Source organism: Carcharodon carcharias, chromosome 5 (assembly GCF_017639515.1).
Source record: "Carcharodon carcharias isolate sCarCar2 chromosome 5, sCarCar2.pri, whole genome shotgun sequence".
Lineage (NCBI taxonomy): Eukaryota > Metazoa > Chordata > Chondrichthyes > Lamniformes > Lamnidae > Carcharodon > Carcharodon carcharias.
In genome coordinates, this window is record NC_054471.1 from 65,270,945 (window position 1) to 65,283,747 (window position 12,803).

The window sequence follows — 12,803 nt, forward strand, 5'->3', positions numbered from 1 at the left end:
GTTACCATGGGGACATTGGGTCCAAGTCAGCTGTTATTGAAATGCATATGCCAGGTTTAACACCTGAAAACAAAGGCGGAAGCAAATGATATTTTATTACAAACTTTCTGTCTCAGAGACTTGCTAAGCCATGTTACTGTAAGGGATAAAAAAACGACAATATGCAATTTGAACAGGAACAGAGAGAGGGTGGGGTTCCTGGGTCAGAGAGACAATAGCAGCTGTGAGCAGCAGGGAATAGGCTGTTCTATGTTATCTGCCAGGTGGAACTCTGAGAGATTCATCCAGTCGTGGCCAGGGAAAGAATCATCGGTGTGAGCCGTGCTGCTGGAAGTCGGTTTGGGATTTCCTGGAAGACTGAGGGAAACAATTTTCGACAGATCTTGGCATTATAGCTCAGTGAAATGGGAAGCTGACAATAACTTGGACTATTTTCTGAACAAACTGCAATTCCGTTGAAAGCATGTTTTACTGTATATTTATGCAGTGAGGGTGTTATCAGTCACGTAGAGACATTAATAAAGGTTATTTATTCTGTAGTTTAGAGTATTAGCTGCCTATTAAGTAATGTTTAGTCATTGCTTTTAGTTTGTTTCTTACAGTAAAAGTTTTAAATCTTGGAATCTTGTAATGCAGTTCCTTCAAGTTGATCACTGGGAATTCAAAGCTTTTTAAAAACTATTGGTCTCTATGAGGATCATAACAGGATTCAGTATATCAAGTGAGAAAATCTTACTTAGGAAATTGGAAGCAAATTCACACCTTGTTTTATGCTTAAACTAGGCATCAGGAAATTCTTCTGCTGCATCAGCCACTGGCCATTATCCAACAGCATTCTCAACTATTCTCATCAGATCTAATAAGATGAGGTTGTAAGCAGTTCCCAAGAAGTGATTGTGTAACAACTAAAGAATCATTTAGCAATCATTTACAGCCAGCCTAATCTCCCTATTTCAAATATAATCACTGAGACTAGTTGAGACTAGCCTCACTGTCAGCAATCAAGCCATTTAACAAGAGGAAACAAAACAACAGACACAATTTTCAGTGCATACCAAGTAATTCAATTAATTACATGTTAAATTCCTAAAAATGAAATTTTGAGATCCTGTTTGCTTTTCACTGAAATTCTCTTGGGTTTAGTGAACATTTTTTCCAACTTTCTCTTCTTCCATCCTCTCCTGAAGGTATTGTGGGTGTTCAGTCCCACTATACTTTATCCAAATAGCCTTCTTTCTTGCACATACATGGACAGTGACAGTCAACAGGTTTGTTGACAATGAAAGCATTGCAGCAGACATCATGGGCAAGATTTTAACCTCAAAACACATCCACTTTCACGGAGTTAAAATCTTGCCCCACATGTGCAAATGTTTCAGCAGAGCCACTGGATCATGCTGAGCTCTAGGATTCCAGATATTTTTTAAATTTGTTTTCGGAAAAAGAGCGTCACTGGCAAGGCCAGCATTCATTGCCCACCCCCAAATGACCTTCAGAAGATGGTGGTGAGCCACCTCTTTGAACTGCTGCAGTCCAATTTAGATACACACAGTGCTTTGTTACACCCACTATGCTTAAATTGATTTGATGCAACTGAGTGGCTGACTAGGCCATTTCAGAGAATATTTAAGTGCCAACCACATTGCTGTGGGTCTAGAATCACATGTAGTGCAGACCGGGTTAGGATAGCAAATTTCCTCCCCTGAAAGAAATTATTGAACCAGTTGGATTTTTACAACAATGTGGTAGTTTCCTGATCATTATTAATTAAATTAGCGTTTTATTCAAGATTTATTAGTTTAATTTAAAATCCCCATGCTGTCATGGTGGAATTTGCATTCACGTCTCCGCAGCATTGTGCAGGTCTGATTTTGCCCTCCGTAACCACAGAAGGTTTGAGGCCAATTGTTGCACTGTGTCTTCACCCCTGACTGAGATCAGCTCCCTAAGGACAGGACAAGGATAGACCTGACACCCTTCTTGATTAATACGACTGAGTGCTACATCATTAGGGGCTTCTGTCAATTGCTAGCCAAGTGCTAGATAGAGCACCATGCAATACAGATATATCCCAACATTAGGAAAGCAAAAAGTTGGCATCCAGGACTGTTTGAATCTTGCCTATGTTGGACAATTAGAGAGCTACACCAAGCTACACTACAGTGTGCCGCACACTCCAGCCGAAAAAGATGAGCAGAAGTACATCTTTCAGAACATGGCCACTGCCACGCCGATTATTAGTGTCAAAAATGAAAGGCTCATGCGAAAGAGTTTTGTTCAGTTTACAACAAAGTTGGTTTACTTAAAGTGTGGTCAAGTAGACCTGTCATGATGACATGTCACAACTCCCCACACAGACTCTTTCCAATCTCAACCAATGTCACACCAGGGAAAGTAATTTAAATAAGGCCTGGGGATTCCCTACTCGGAGCAAGTGGGTAATCAGCAGAGGTAACCCTCCTGCATGTCACAACATCAGAGGCTTCGGATAGGACAATTGTTCAAAGTTTTGGTTGGGGTAAGGTGTACTTAGCAGACATGGAAAAGAGAAATGAAAGACAATATACAAAACACTACATTGAAATAAAAATATTCAACTGAGAACTAATCAGTTTATTTTTTTTTAAACTTATGCTCATTTCTAAGGTATCCCATGAGACAGTCATTTGCCTCAGTGTCACCAACCGAGAACCAAACAAGTACTTCCCCATCCCCTTTTTAAAAGAGCACAAGACAAAAATAAATTTATAAAATTAAATAGTGATATTATTTACCGTATTAGTCACACCTTCCAATCCTTGCAGTGTGCACCAATCATGGAAGGCTTCGAAAGTGCCAGTCGACACTGCACATTCTTTCTTCAAGGCCAGCTAGAAGTGGACAAGGTCCAGGCAGATGCAAGCAGCCAAAACAGCTCCCCCATAGGCTGTGTAATTCCTGCACCTCTTTTTGAAATGTCAACATCATTTAATGAGTCCAACCTCACAGTATCAAATTTCCTACAGGATATTGTGCAGAATGCTAATAATCAAATTCATGCCTGTAATTCCCTACTCTGTGAGTTTCCAATCTCAACTGTGCCGCTGTGAGCACATGATAATCAGAGGCCAAGCATTTCCCCATAGGAATGCCAACCTAGTATAAGAGTTGCATTACTGAATGCCTGGTTAGTGACATCTGTATCAATTGTTTGCCTGAACTGGGAGGATCAGTAAGGATAACAGAACTCTGGAAGTAGCATAGCAACTAAAGGATTTTTCAAACCTTTGAAGAAATATTGAAATTTTCCCAAATTCTGTGCCAAGAGTATATTCCACTCCACTAGAAATTTCCATTGCAGCTGAACCTAACAATTCACAGTCCGTGTGGAGTATAAATTGCAACTTCTTTTCCCCTCATTTCTCTTTATGCGATTCAGTGTCAAATGTTGATTGACAACACTCCTATGAAACATCTTAGGACATTTTACTGTGCTAAAAGCACATAAGTTATGTTGTTGATTGAATTGAAAATCCTGTTCCCATTATAATTTCTATGTTTGAATTGTATTTATCCTTTTGCATATTAGCACTGTGTCAAGTGTCTCCTTGGACCTGTGCCATGCATTACATCAGACCAGAACAATCTACCTGCCTTTTGCAATATGGTAATTAAAGAGATACTACTTTTTTTTGTTGGGGGTGGGGTGGGGGAATGCAGTTGAGTTTGAGGGGCTGAATTTATGATTTATTTATGACTCTTTTGTGATGGGAAACAAATAAGTTGCAGTTCACCAATCCAAAGTATAAGCAGTATTGTAACCGTGTTTTCTACTTCTATCAGCACCTATTAAACATCATGCTGTTGTATTGAAAAGACACTAACTGACTTACTGTTCACTGCCAAACTTTGTAAACTCATTGTTACTACCAGTGTCTGCTTTAAATAACTACTCATTCTGTCTTCATCATCCCTGGTGAGAGAAGTAATGATCTTTTCCTTAAAAAATTTACATTTTCTATGCACAACAACGGATGAGTTTCTATTAGATAAGATTTTGGTAACATCCTTAGGAACAAATAATAAATTCTGTCTGATAAATGCTTCTGCAGTAACTGTAGATTTAAGGAGTGTAGTGACCATAGCTTTAAGACTTATTGTACTGTGTACTATCACATGACAGTGTGAACAAATCAGCCCGAAGCACGGGGAACCTTAGGGGTGGAGTTGTGTGTCTAGTTGTACATCTTGATGGAAGCGTGTAACTGCTGCTGAAGCCCTGAAAATAAAGTTCATTGTTTCTTATGAGAAACCTGTCTGGAAAATCAAGACCATAACAACTGGCGATGAGGGTAAATTGGTTCTGGCGCTGTCCCTCACCCAGTGAATGAGAGTATCTTGTTTTAAGCAGAAGAAAGGGAAAACGTACTCACCAGGTATGCCACTTTTTGGCAGGATCGGCCCCTTTGATTGCATCCACAGAGGACTGGAGTCAATATATAGAACACCTCACTTTCTTTTTCCAAGCAAATGAAATAATGGTGGAGGAAGAAAGGAAAGCAATTCGCCTAAGCATTTGCGGGAGTAAAACTTATAATTTAATCCGTAGTTTGATGGCCACAAACGCTTTCCATTCAAAAACCTTCAGCGGATCGGTAGACCTCGTAAAGGGTCATTTTCAACCCAAACCCTCCGTAATCATGCAGAGGTTCAAATTTAATTCAAGAGCAGGAGCCCCGGGGGGGAGACCATAGCAACATAAATAGTGAAGTTTAAACAGCTAACTGAACATTGTGAATTTGGGGAGACCCTAAACAATATGTTAAGTGATTGTTTGGTCTGTGGTGTGCATGATGATGCCATTCAATGACGGTTATTAGCTTAAGTAAATATCGATTTTGAAAGAGCATTGGAAATAGCACTTGCGATGGAAAATGTTGAGCAGGATTCACAGGCTTTACAGGGTGTACAAAATGGTGGCGTTTTCCAGCTGGGGCAGAACAGATCACCAGGCATGGTGCAAAAACCAGGGCGTCAGCCACAAAGCAGAAGGCAATCCCTGCTACCTGAAAATTTAAACAAATATACAAGAGACAGCTCAGCAGCAAATCTGGAAATGAATTGTTACCGATGTAGAAATAACCATATCCCTGAAACTTGCCGTTTTAAAGAGGTGGAGTGCCATTATTGTCATAAAAAAATGCACATACTGAAGCAATGTTAAGCAAGTTTGAGACAGGCTCCCAGGCAGCAAACTAAACTGGTCGAGGTGCACAATTTGGAAGAACCAGAAACCACTAATTCCGATGTTCATTCTCTATTTAATGTGAAAGTAGAGAAAACAGAGCTAATCACTGTTACTCTGCAGGTCAGTGGAAAACCTTTGATTATGGAAGTGGATACCAGTGCATCAACCACTGTAATGGGGGAGCACACACTCAAATATTTAAACAAGGGTACTCAACAATTGAATTTGGAGCAGACTTCAGCCAAATTGAAAACACATACTGGTGAAGCCATACAAATGAAAGGTGTTACTACTGTACCAGTTTATTACAAGCTCCAGACAGCGCAGCTCCCTGTGATTGTAGTGGAAAGTAAAGGACCAATCCTTCTAGGTCGTAATTGGTTGAGGGAAATTAATCTTGATTGGCCAGTGAGATTTCAAAAGGAAGCTGGAAGAGTTCCTGAGTTGGAAAAGGAACAAAGCAAGGTACTTCAGAAAGAGCCTGGAGTGTCAAAGGACCTTAACAGGATGCAAAAGGAGTGTGTAGCCATTCAGCAACCTGAGGAAATGAAGACTGTCTTAAACAACAACATGGAAGAACAGCAGAAGAAACTCAAGGAGACTCTGCTGAATTACAAAATTCAAGATGAAGCAAGCGAACTTCGCAAAGAAAAGGAAAACCTGCTGAAAGACCTTCACACTCTACAAGGCTCCCTCAGGTCAGAGTTCATACTTCTGGAATATTACAAAAATTGCGAAGAGAAGCAGAAAGAATTTAACGTTGCTCTGAACAAACTGAAGAACCAGTTGACAGAGAAGATGCAGCAATGTTCAAGGTTCCAGGCAGAAGCCAAAAGATACAAGATGGAGACAGAAGAGCTGAAGAAGTAGTTGAGTGAAACAAAAGCGGCATTAGAAGGAAAAGTCATGGATCTTTCCAAAATGCAAGTGAGTGATGAAGCCATGGGTAGCTCAACCCCTGAACTGAAGCAAGTTGAGATTTCGCCCGAGAGAAGTCTAGCCGACTGTAAAGTCAAAATGAAGGATGAGAGTAAACTCTGGTAGGCAGAAGGAGACAAGATGGAAAAAGGTTCAGAAAAGACAATAAGCAACCCCCCACACTACTACACCTTCAGAATTACATATGAAGCACCACCTTCATATGAGATTAAGCCTGGTACTTCTCAATATGGAGGGGAAGATAGAGAACAGTCAAAAAGTGACTCATGATTTGCATAGACGAGAGTGAGAATTTACTGTCGGTGTAACAGTATTTGTATGAAACTTTGGTGGTGCATCGAGTTGGTCACCTAGTATAATAGTTTCTGTGACCGGATCATTGCCATACCATGTAGAAGTGGAGGGCCGGATCACCCAAAAACACGTGGATCATTTGAGAAGAAGGGAGATACCCCAACAACCTGTAACCATTGTAGAATCCGTTGTGATTTGATCAACCAAGGATAGACATACCAGATGTCTCTGTTGGAGTGGATAACATTGAACTGCCTGTTCCTAAGGAGGTACCTGTTGTTGCTGCAGTTCCAGAAGATAGAGATTCATTGAGAAATTCTTATGCCGTGGAACCATTCTATTCCACCCAGATCAGGAAACCACCTGAGAGACTGAACTTATAATTTCATAACCCATGTATATATTTGTAAAGACATGAATGTAGTTGTTCTTGTAAGTACAAACTGTAAAAAAAAATTGAAGGGGGAGGAATGTAGTAACTGTCGCTTTAAGGAATGTAGTCACTGCAGCTTTAAGACTTATTGCACTGTGTAATATTGTGACAGTGTGAACAAATCATTCCTAAGCACAGGGAACCTTAGGGGTGGAGTTTGTGTCTAGTTGTGGTTCTTGATGAAAGCGTGTAACTGCTGCTGAAGTCCTGTAAATAAAGTTCACTGTTTCTCATGAGAAACCTGTCTGGCAAATCAAGTCTATAGTGCTTCTTTGTTGTTTGATCAATTTCATGCTTCCATTGAACAAAATATTACAAAGGGGCATGCAGCACCCCCACCACCCCACCCACAGCAAGCTCCAGGCCAGCCCGCTTAACGGAGCTGCCCGTCCAACCTTAAGGTTGGCGGGTGGGCGGGTGAAGAGCCCAGGCGGCCCTCACATTTATCATAAAACCTCATCCACAAGCGGGATGAGGTTTCATGAAGTGTTTATGAATGGAAAGAAAGTTTTTAATTAAAGTTCATTGACATGTCCCAGCTCATGTGACATTCTTAAAATTCTTTTCTTTTCTTTATTAAAATTTAAAAAAAATCAAACTAATCTCCCTGAGGCAGCTCTGTGCCTCAGGAAGATTTATGCGCTCTTTCGTGCAGATGTGCAAAATTGGCCCGCCCACGTAAAATGGCGGCACACAGCCGATCGTGGGTGGTGATCGGCGGTGCGCTTGCCCGCACCCATTCCTGCCTAACCCCCCAATGAGGAGAAAATTCTCCCCTTAATTATCTATTTAAGTATGGAGGACGGACTGCCGATTTTGGCACCCGCCCACTCTCCCTTATTATGCGGGTGAGCTTAGAGGTGGGTGGGAAGGTGGTGGGATGGCCTATTTTACATGCCCCGCACCCACTGAAAGCAGACCTGGCAGGGCAGGTAAAATGCAGCCCATTCTTTCCACTCACACACCAGTCTTTGAAAACATTAGGTTTCATACTAAGTTTAAAATATCATGTGAATTTATTTCATAAAAGATGAATAAGCACATAAGTAACAGTCAGCCAACAATTTAATTTTAATTTCACCAACAGTACACAGCTTTCCAGTTAACTCTGAATGAGCAAATCAGAAGATTAGAACTAAGGTACAGCTTTGCAAATAACTTTTAAATAATTGTTTCTTTACTTCCAAATTCTTAGCACTGTGGGAGGTTAATTACAGTAATCTAAACTTTCTTGAAAACCAAAGCAGGCTTTTTATCGCTGCCTACTGTTCAACAGACCAGTTTCCTCCTTCCTATGAGATTTTCAAGTAGTCTCACTGATCTTAAATAAATTGTTCCTCTTTATATTCTAGAAAAAGGGATCAGAATCTGGGGATATTTGATACTTCCCTATTCAATTTTTTTTAAAGGAAATGTCATATAAAAGCAGAAGCAATCACACAGCATTATTTAAATTTAAATTATTTTCCCCTCCAGGTTGTAACTGACTAAACTTTAAATGTTGTTTCACACTAAGCCTCGTACAGTGCCCTCCACTGTAATTGTTCCTCAAGCTGCTTATGCACTATGTTAGGAACAGTCATTAAATCAAAATCAGATAAAATACCTTACTTTTGGCAGAGTAACATATATTCAAAAAAATTCCAATTTCTCAAATGCACATGTTGATTTTTATATATCATAGCACTAGGAAAATAAATCCCTAGAAAACATTAAATAAAGCGAATTTACTTTAGTTATTAGAACATTTGCATTTTAGAATGCAACCAGCCAAATGTTTATACGTGTTGAAAATCCCAAGCAAAATTATCATCAAGTGTTTAAAATGAGTAAAAAGAAAGAATGATAGGTGGATTAAAAAGCATATTTAATGCATTTGTTCACGGCAATAGATCTAGCTATTGGAGTAAATATATTGCGCCAACAACAACTTGCATTTATATGATGCCTTTCACATTAAATAGAGTTGCAAGGCACTTCACAGAAGCATAATCAGATGAAATATTAAAAATACATCTATATATCTGTCCTTTTGAATATAAAATGTTGCCACAAACTCTATGCATGAAATATTAAAGCAAGCATCATGGCTACAACATATGAAGTAATGATGATGGACAGAAATATCTTAAGTACAGTAACTTAGCAGTTACAGTAACCCAACAGACATGAGTTTAAATTCCATTATCGTAGGCTGTGAATAATTCAATAAATCTAGTCATTCGATGGTTTGTAGCAGGAAAAAGATGACCATAACAGACAGGCAGATTGTTGTAAAAGCTCAGCTAGCTCACTAATGATTTTAAAGAAGGGAACCTGGCCTACATGTGACTCCAATAAAATACATGTGGTTGATTCTTAATACCCTGTGAAGTGGGCGATACATGCAGCCTTGACAATGTTGTCTACATGCTGAGAAAAAATAAAATAGTGCAAGGAGCATAACAGTAAAGGAGGAGTACTGCAGTGGACAGTGATTTGGGAGAGAAAAGAAGTTCATTAGCTTAGGAGTAAGTTATTTATGCTCATTCCATCGCCAGTTCAAAGTCTCTAAACACCCACACAGTACAATAAATATTTTTGTAACCCATCTAGTTTATTTGTTTTTAATGTGTATCATTTCACTAAGTGTAAAAATATAAATCCAACCAATTTAGCAGCAGTGGAATTTTCTTGTCTCCCACCTCAAAAGAGTGGAAGAAGGTTTACAATTTCCATTTTCAACAATCCATGTATTATTGTCATGGAGAGTAAGTCTATGCAATTGATGGACATGGTTAGTACATCAAACTTGAACTGTGTCGAAACACCTTTTTTTAATGTGAGATAAATAGTTCTGTGTGTATAATTGGAACTTCACTTTTTTCCTTCACCTGAGCAATTCTGTATTCTGATGAAGTGTATAAGTCAAAAATGCTGATCTGTATTTTCTCACTAGAGAGGCTGATTGACTTGCAACCTTGTCCCAATGATTCCTGTTACTTCCATATTATTTAATTTTGGCAGTGCATTAATTTTTTTCAAATCAATTTTATCTTAACCATTCTTCTTTCCTGAGGTTATTGATTCAACCTTTTGGCTCCATCAGTACAGTTGCCCTAATGTTTATGGGAGGACAGGAGGGTAGGAGAGCAGAAATCAATGAGGTCGGGGGATGCAGAGATCCTATCACCCTTCCAGGACCTCACTTTAATTCTTTTCTTCCCTGAAGAGCCAGTGGCAGAAGGTCCACAGCCAGGAGTCCTTGGAAACAGTCTCTGGCAATCAGATAGCAGAGCAGGCTGCAAGTCAGAAGTTCTACGGGCAGGTATCTAATTGGGGTGGTGGGGAGAAAGAGATTCCTCAATTAGCAGAGGGTGTCCAAAGGGTTCGTTGAAGGGCTGGAGGGAGCTGCTCCTGTTCCTCCAAGCCCACAAGAAGTGCCATATAAAGTGCTTACCTCAGGGGAGCCTCAGGGGGAGCCGGCAGCTCCCCCCTACATTTGACTGTCAGGTTTTCCAAACCAGGGGATCGCCTCACGCTGGACTTTGGGGAGTTGGGGAAGGGTTAATTTCGAGGTTAAGATGTTTTAAGAACTCTCACCTTGACAGCGAATGGCCACAGGCTCTTTACCTGCAAGGAGCATCACAGGCAAGCCTACCTTCCCCAACAGCTGCATACTCACAGTCTTACCAGAAGTCACTAGACAGAGATGAGTACTCACAGTCTTACCAGAAGTCACTAGACAGAGATGAGTTGGATACTGTCTCTCTAACTGAGGGTAGCTGAGAAAAGTTCATTGATCATGGACTGAAGTTCAGCTTTAGCGCTTGCTTTGCCTGTGTGGCTCACTAGATAAACCAATCAGCTATTAGTGGATGGCACAGGATAAATTAAAACACAACCAGCGAACTGTGCCTCCTACTCAGCATAGCAGTCAATTTTCAGAAGAATGTGTTCTACATGACAATTCACACCCACATGCATAAATGGCATTGACGTAAATATCTAAACTGGGCATCCAGAGTATATAATTCCTTGTTAAAACCGACCATCCAAATTTGTAGCACCATAATGTGACCATCCAAATTAGTAGCATTAAAATAGACGACTGTCAGTACCTATCATTAATCTTGACATATACTACAGACATCTTTTCCATTGGGCTGCATCTTCCAGTCGGCGAGCAGGGGGGTGGGTCCCGCTTACCGACGCGTAAAATGACAGGGGGTGATGTCGGGTGAGCATCCCGATGTCACCCGTGTCATTTACATTCTCAGGTCAGCAGGCACTGAACCGAGTCGTGCTATTAAAACCATTAAAAAAGTAATTGAAATTATTAATGGACCTGCCCATCCAAACTTAAGGTTGGCGAGCAGGCCAGGAGCCCTAGTGGGCTTCTGAAAAAACACGGGCGGGATGAGGTTTCATGAGGGCTTTAAAAATTTCAGTATATTTTAAAATAGAAGTTATGGGCATGTCCCAACTCATGTGATAGTGTCACATGAGAGGATATGGCAGCGAAATTTTTTTCTCATCTTTATTTAATGTTTCAAACCTGAGCCGATCTCCCTGAGGCAGCACTTTGCCTCAGGGAGACCTGTGCGCTCAGGAAATCCACCCCCACCCCCCCCACCCCCCCCCCCCCCCCCCCAACCACCGCCCGCACAGGGAGTACATAGCGCTTCCTGATGGACGTCACGCTGGGCGGGCCTTAATTGGCCCACCCACGTAAAATGCCGGCGCACCCCCAACCAGGGGCGCTGATCAGGACCCCGCCCAGCTGCAACCACTCCTGCACATCACCCCTGACAGGGGGAAAATGTTGCCTATCGTGTTTTTCAGATCCTCTATTTTTAACAATGAAATAAACTAGATCTAAATCAACAGCAATTACTCTCTCATGAGCATTTTCCAACACCATAAGGTAGAACTTGCAGCTGGTGAAGTTCAAATGAAAATAGCCCTCACTACATTTCCTTATGTTTTATTTTTGTACATGTATTAACCAACCAGATTAAAATCCACATTAAAACAGCACACATTGGAATATGGGTGGAGCATGTTAAGCATTCAGATGTGAACTTTCAGAAGGTCTATCCATTGATCTATTGGTATTCTGGTTTATTTAAAGAATTCTGGGATTTTGTAAATGTTCTATGATGTCCTAGATTTTTGTTTTTCCTTCATCAGACCCTCGATTAGATCTGTAGTAAAATATGTGTGCGGTTATTGTGACTATTTTCACAACTGAAAGGTCATTGAACAGTCAAAATATTAATCAGTTCAGTATTTTCTACTTTTAGAGAACTGAGCATTCAGAAGGATGCCAAGGTTGATACAAGCATCCTTAGAGCTAAAATATACAGCTGGATAGAGCTGCAGTGTGCAGCTGGGAGTAGCTAGGAACGAAGGTATTGGGAGCTGCTTTTTGGAGTTAAATATTTCCAGGGACAGAGCTTTTGGAGCAATTTCTGGATGAATTTGGTAATGCTTTGAGCAAGTTGGGGTGGGGAAGCAAGAGGTTTGTAGTTGGGAATCCTGCAAATTGGAAAGGTGCAGAGAACGGCTGACAGGAGCAGAGAATGTGATTCCTGGGAGCACGGACTGACCCCTGGGAACATGGTGTGACCCCTGAGAGCAGAGAGCGTGATCCCCAAGAGCAGAATGTGTGACGGCTAGGAGCAGAGTGTGACAGCTGGGAACACGGTGTGACCCCTGGGAACATGGTGTAACACCTGGGAATAGGGTGTGACTCCTAGAAGCAGAGTGTGTGACCCCTTGGGAGCAGAGACTGACCCCTAAGGACAGGGTATGACACCTGGGAGCATAGAGGCCAAGAACCGTGACTTCAAAAGTGCAAAGTGCGTGAGCAAGGATGATGCGGGAAGCTGCAATGAAACATAGAAGCCAGAAAGATCACATTAAAAT

At 41.0% G+C, this 12,803-nt stretch overlaps 1 protein-coding gene across 1 annotated transcript in view; it reads right to left on the minus strand.

Moving 5' to 3' along the window:
• Nucleotides 1–3,084, minus strand: part of ube3d (ubiquitin protein ligase E3D) — a 217,819-nt gene extending 214,735 nt beyond the window's left edge. Inside the window, exon 1 of the mRNA XM_041188680.1 lies at nt 2,775–3,084. The gene's annotated coding sequence lies outside the window, so the exon portion shown is untranslated. The remainder of the gene's footprint in view (nt 1–2,774) is intronic.
• Between the last annotated feature and the right edge of the window lie 9,719 nt (nt 3,085–12,803).